Below are 7,236 nucleotides of genomic sequence, written 5' to 3' on the forward strand. Positions count from 1 at the left end.
ACTTGGAGCGAAATAAATTAAAACATCTTGTTCGTTTGCTTTTTGTTTTTTAATTAAACGTATTCCATTTTTAAATTAAATATCACTTGCCTGTTAGCGCTTTATTGTTGTTGCAATAGTTGTATTTACTTGGAAGAAAAAAGGCATACAACGAGACATTCATGGTAGCCAAAGAAGCAAATATGAATAAGAGACCTTCCTTCCTTTTTAAGTTTTACTGACACAGTGACAGACGACTCAATTCGTCATCAAAGACTTGTTATTGGCGCCACAAAGCCAAGAACTCATCCTTTTTCCTCCGGCGAGTATGACTCCATGGCGTAACTCCACACACTCAGCTTCGTTCAAGTGGTCTGTATTCGCAATGGGTAGGGAGGGGGGGCATGAAACCTAGCTTAAGTGTGCCAGGTAACGTGTCACTATTTCAAGAAAACATAACACCACAAAAGCTTCTTGCGTGATTGAAGAATTACTCAAGCGAGCGATAAGTGTGTGATCACATCCGTTCTGTACCCCAGGACAGCTTTAGAGAATGCGTCATACTCATTCAGCTATTTCCTTGTTCATGATCGAAGAGAATAGAAAGTTCCTAAACAAAAAAATCTTTGGAACTTTAAGCAAAGGGTTCTCTGAAGTTTCAACAATCTTTTCAATATATTGCCTTGACCGGGGAAAGATAACATAGATGGGTAAAAGCCGGCAAATATTTCATGAACTGATAAACGTAAAATTGACGGGTGTACGCCAGCAAATATTGTATGGACTATAAAAGGAAGAACAGTGTTCTTGTTACGGCGATGACCTTAAAGGTGATCTCACAGAATGTTGTTTGAAACCCAACAGAAAACAAATAAAAACAGAAACAAACAAGTCGCGTAAGGCGAAAATACAACATTTAGTCAAGTAGCTGTGGAACTCCCAGAATGAAACTGAACGCAATGCAACGCAGCAAGACAGTATACTCGTAGCATCGTCAGTCCACCGCTCACGGCAAAGGCAGTGAAATTGACAAGAAGAGCGGTTTAGTAGTTGCGCTGAGAAGGATAGCACGCTTTTCTGTACCTCTCTTCGTTTTAACTTTCTGAGCGTGTTTTTAATCCAAACATATCATATCTATATGTTTTTGCAATCAGGAACCGACAAGAAATAAAATGAAAGTGTTTTTGAATTGATTTAGAAAATTTAATTTTGAAAATAATTTTTTATATATTTAATTTCCAGAGCTTGTTTTTAATCCAAATATAACATATTTTATGTTTTTGGAATCAGCAAATGATTTAGAATAAGATGAACGTAAATTTGGATCGTTTTATATAAAAATGTTTTTTTACAATTTTCAGATTTTTAATGACCAAAGTCATCAATTTATTTTTAAGCCACCAAGCTGAAATGCAATACCGAAGTCCGGGCTTCGTCGAACATTACTTGATCTGTATGTGGGCAGCACACGTCTTCAGATGTCTATGAAAAGATGTATGAGCAACTGCAGAACTAAAACGTGCATGATATTATGAAGCATCGATTAGAGATAACTATTGCGAGCATGACCAACATGAGAAATCATGTTTTTGACAGTTTTGAACTGCCAAAATTAAGTGAGGACATGGAGTTTATCTTTTAAGCATTGCATGGGGTTCTAGAACTGTCCGAGGGGGTATTGGGAGATAAGTGTTACCATACATGGTGTACCTCAATCAACATTAGACATTCAGTGACTTGAAAACAGCCCTTACAGGCATGATTAGCGCGTTTTGCATGGATGATTGCGTTCATGTCTTTGATGAATTTGTCTCGACATTGCGCGTGTGTAACTTCACAACGAAGGGGTTAATTTGTCCAGTACTTTAAGTTTAGGAAATAATTTTTATGGTCATAGTTGTTGTGCAAAAACTTCAGTTCGACCATTTTACACAGTTTTGAATGTTTATTTATTTATTTATTTATTAAGGAGATTTCTATAGCGCTAATATGTTGGTAGTATTTTTTTCGACCGAGTTATCTCTATTCGTTGGGCAGTTTTGTTTGTCGGACAGATTTTTCACACAAATGACCAGGAAACCGGATTACGTAAGCCGCGTCAGCTGTTCCCTTTGTAAAAGTCAGCGTAGCTCGAGAACGGCATTGGAGTACTTTCGGTGTTCTTTACCTTGCCCAAGAAACAGCGCATATGACTCTTTGAGTATACTTCACAAACTCGAGTTGTGCTTGGTTTGATCATAAACACTATCTAGTCAAGGACGTCGTAAAATGGCCCTCGGTCAAGTTTTCACCGAGAACTATTTTATGATGTCCTTGACTGTTATGTGTTAGTCGGCTTAGAATATGCGCGCAGGCTTCAAAGTTTTGATCCATTCGATTATCTCAACAGACATCCTTTGATTGTAAAGTTGAATGCGGGCGATGGTTTAACATACTTAACTTGAAAGTTTCCCGCTGTGGTAGATTTTTATGGTGGTTGTCACACAGGCAGCGACGGCTTTACTGGTCGGACCCAGTTGTGCTGAATGAATCTAGGGGTCATGGTCGAGGCCGTGTTTATCGTCCGGGTTAAAGAATTGAATTGGCATAAGGTTATATTTGTCCATATAATCATACAGGGTTGCAAAGCGGGTTAAGTTTGAAGTACATTTTACGGAGGTGTGCTCTATGGTAATTTTGCTGCCACAGTCGCAGTTTCTTTTGAAAACGGAACAATTGAGGCCTTTGGTACGGGCCCTTCTTAGAATGCGTAATAGGGCTGGAGGGAGTTTAGGAAAAAAAGCCCCATTTGATGTATTTCATGGGGTCGTTCTTGTGTGTGCTGTTTAGTTTTGTAAGTAAAAATGCGTTTTGGAAGCATGGATTTTAATTCTATTTTAGTTTCGTTAAAAAAAAGATAAAACTCAGGACCACCTGTTAAGAGGTTTAAAAGTGACAACATCGTGAGAAAAATATAAATGGTATTCTGAGATGGAGTAGCCAATATTAATTTCGGTTGAGGAGGAAATGGCAGCCTTCTTTGCTGCAGTGTCGGCTAGATCATTTCCTCTTAGGTTAGTATGCGAGGGAATCCATATTAGGTCTAGGGCCGTGCCTTGTAAGATTACTTGATGCAGTTGTGCGTTACCTCGCTTTTGCCTTTAATGACTGACTGACTGACTGACTTTGGGATTAACGTCCTCTGAGGTAACTAAGATCTATTTGGTAACATTTACTGTGATACTGTAAGAGGAGCAAGAAAAGAAAAGAAAAAAGATTTAAAACAAAAATAGGGGATGAGGGGTAGATGGGGGGGAGGGATGAGACCATGAAACTAGTTTTTAGAAGTTATGCAATAAAACATTTAAACATTGTAGGCTCAGACCACTTCGCCGTATTTAATCTTAGACACCGTACGTTATTAGACCCGAAAGTGCAATACTTAAGATGCTGGTCCGCTCAAAGCACTGTTGAAGCAACAATTTGTCTTTTGGTCGCAGATAAGGACATACTCTGTCAAAACATTTGAATGTATGTCTGAAGCATGACTAAACGCCCCGAAGGGCTCCGTCTAGTAACTCTATTTTTGATATCGTTTTTTGTGTTTTTTTGAGCAATTTGCAATGAGGTCACCCATCATAATAAGTTCCATACGCCATCTTAGTGAAACGGAGGCATTTTGTATCGCTGATTTGATTTACAAACTGCTCTTGCAGCGGATCATTTGATCGGAACTAAATAAGTAAAGTGAAAATTGGTAAATAAATATATAGATGGATAAATCAGAAAACAAGATTGCAAAACATAAACACGCTCATAAAACATGTTAGTTTCCACTATTGCCGTAAACAAGTTCTCTGCAAAAACATCGAAAGTCAAATACTGTTTTCGCCTCTGTTTCTACTTGTTGTTGATTTTTTACATTAATTTTAATCAAGTCTTGTAGATTTTATCTTTGAAATATATTTGCTTTGTGTTTTGTAACAGAATTAACTATGGTATTGTGTTGCTTAGTACTTGATGCATGAATTGGCGTCTCGCAGAATTACACGCCTCTAAGGAAGGCCTGGCAACAGGTCGAAAATTTGGGCTGCCACTTGAAATTCTCTGTTAGGCTTTTCTTTTCCTTGATTTTGTTGAAATCTCTCTCTCTCTCTCTCTCTCTCTCTCTCTCTCTCTCTCTCTCTCTCTCTCTCTCTGCCCCACACGCACTAACACACACTGGGATGCGGCAAATTGGGTAAGGCAGACTGGGATACAGCAAGATGGGAGAGGCAGGATGGGATGCCGCCAACGCATCTAGCAGTGCAAATTCAACAAGGGGGGGGGGGGCGTTCTTTTAAATCAAGTTTTGCCCAGTTTTGGTTTTGCCGGTTTTGGTAATCCTACATTCCTCCGTGCGACAGCGGACTAAATGCCATTAAAAACTATTTAGATGTTTTGCTTAAATTTTGACTTGGAGCGAAATAAATTAAAACATCTTGTTCGTTGTGCTTTTGTTTTAAATTAAAGCGTATTCCATTTTTAAATTAAATATCACTTGCCTGTTAGCTCTTTATTGTCGTTGCAATAGTTGTATATACTTGGAAGAAAAAAAGGCATACAACAAGACATTCATGGCAGCCAAATCAAATATGAATAAGAGACCTTCCTCCCTTGTTACGTTTTTCTGACAGACGACTCAATTCGTCACCAAAGACTTGTTATTGGCGCCACAAAGCAAAGAACTAACCCTTTTTCCTCCGGCGAGTATGACTCCATGGCGTAACTCCACACACTCAAATTTGTTCAAGTGGTCTGTATTCCCAATGGGTAGGGAGGGGGGGAGGGGCATGAAACCTGCTTAAGTGTGCCAGGTAACGTGTCACTATTTCAAGAAAACATAACACCACAAAAGCTTCTTGCGTGATTGAAGAATTACTCAAGCGAGCGATAAGTGTGTGATCACATCCGTTCTTACCCCGGACAGCTTTAGAGAGCGTCATCAGGCATGCAGAAGCGCACAGACAAAAAACAAAGCAAAAACTCAAAACAAACAGACATCTTGAACAAAGAAGAGAGGCATGCGAAGAGAATAGAAAGTTAAACAAAAATCTTTGGAAAAGCAAAGGGTTCGAAGTTTCAAATCATTTCATATTGCCTTGACCGGGAAAGATAACATAGATGGGTAAAAGCCGGCAAATATTTCATGAACTGATAAACGTAAAATTGACGGGTGTACGCCAGCAAATATTGTATGGAAGAACAGTGTTCTTGTTACGGCGATGACCTTAAAGGTGATCTCACAGAATGTTGTTTGAAACCCAACAGAAACAAATAAAAACAGAAACAAAAAAGGTCAGACATTTAACGTAAGAGTTTATAATAGGATGCTTCGAAAAACATATTGAATTAGTTATACATGTATACATCCGTTAAAGGCTTCTCGGTACCGTAAATATAAAAGAAGGCGAACATTCAAAGAACTATTGAGGTAGGGGTCTAAATCAAACGTAACTTTTGTTCTTAACCAATATATACATTCAACATGTAATATACATGCCAAGCATTTCAAGGGTGCTGCCTGTTGCTTCTTTCAGCATTTGTTGAACATTTATTAACACTGTTTCTACAAGTAGACCCAAATTGATTTAGTCGTAAATTCTAATACAATGTTGTTGTTTTTTTCTCTACTGCATTTTACGTTTGACAAGAAACCTGATTTAGACCACCCAGATACGGTATTTGCAAAATATTTATCTCTTTTATATATTTTTTTCAAAATTGTTGTTTATGAAATCGAAAATCACATCGAAAAATGTCACTATTCGATGTTCCCTCACTTAATCTGGGTGTGAAGGGCTTTCTTGAAGCAGACACCGGGGCTTGCTAAACGATTGCCGCTTGAGCGGAGGGGAGTCAAGCGTGATTAAGTGCCTAGCCTGCCAATTGACACCTACCGGCGAAAACACACAATGGGCCACAAGGAAGCTTTCTTTTGTCGGAGAACAAGGAAGAGGCATGCTGGCTGTCTCTGGATCATATGTAGACTATGTTTGAATATGTCCGAGTTTGTTTATGTTTGAGAAGGAGTACGCACAAGACAGACAGACAAGCAAATAACATATAGACACATAAATAAACAATCTAAGTAGTAAATGGATTTATGCTGATCTGTATGTGGGCAGCACACGTCTTCAGATGTCTATGAAAAGATGTATGAGCAACTGCAGAACTAAAACGTGCATAATATTATGAAGCATCGATTAGAGATAACTATTGCGAGCATGACCAACATGAGAAATCATGTTTTTGACAGTTTTGAACTGCCAAAATTAAGTAAGGACATGGAGTTTATCTTTTAAGCATTGCATGGGGTTCTAGAACTGTCCGAGGGGGTATTGGGAGATAAGTGTTACCATACATGGTGTACCTCAATCAACATTAGACATTCAGTGACTTGAAAACAGCCCTTACTGGCATGATTAGCGCGTTTTCCATGGATGATTGCGTTCATGTCTTTGATGAATTTGTCTCGACATTGCGCGTGTGTACTTTTACAACGAAGGGGTTAATTTGTCCAGTACTTTAAGTTTGGGAAATAATTTTTATGGTCATAGTTGTTGTGCAAAAACTTCAGTTCGACCATTTTACACAGTTTTGAATGTTTATTTATTTATTTATTTATTAAGGAGATTTCTATAGCGCATAACTAAAAGCACTCTGCGCTTTACAAAATCACAAAGTATAAGCACGCGCAAACATACTATGATTAAATAGAACTTAGCTTAGCAAGACATACTAAGAACACTAAACATTTGAGTTCATACAAAAATAGAGAATTAAATTAAATACTGGACAAGCGATTTAACTGCAATGGGCTATTTCAAATACAAACGTTTAGTTAACAATAAAAGGCAGTGCATAAAACTCCATAATCCTAAGAGGGTCAAATAAATAAGAAACATAAGACTAGATAGTGTCTGTAAAAGAAGCCTTTTCTCCAACATTTGTTCCAAAACACACCTCCGAATGATTGTCGATGACTCGAAAGCTTTCCTATCTTGTGATTGCCTTGAATCTAGCTGAATCTAGGGGTCCTTAACGTCCTCACAGGAAATTTTCCTTTTAGGGACATGAGTTGATGATACGCTAATTAAAAATAAAAGGAGGGAAAGAAAAGGGCAAGACCAAGCAATCCCGACCGTGATAGTACCCCGGCCCCGCTCTCCATGAATAAGGGAGGGGGGTGGGGCAAAAAGAAATATACGTTAAGATCCTTGTAAGAGGAATATTAAT

Source organism: Littorina saxatilis, linkage group LG15 (genome assembly GCF_037325665.1).
Source record: "Littorina saxatilis isolate snail1 linkage group LG15, US_GU_Lsax_2.0, whole genome shotgun sequence".
Classification (NCBI taxonomy): Eukaryota; Metazoa; Mollusca; class Gastropoda; order Littorinimorpha; family Littorinidae; genus Littorina; species Littorina saxatilis.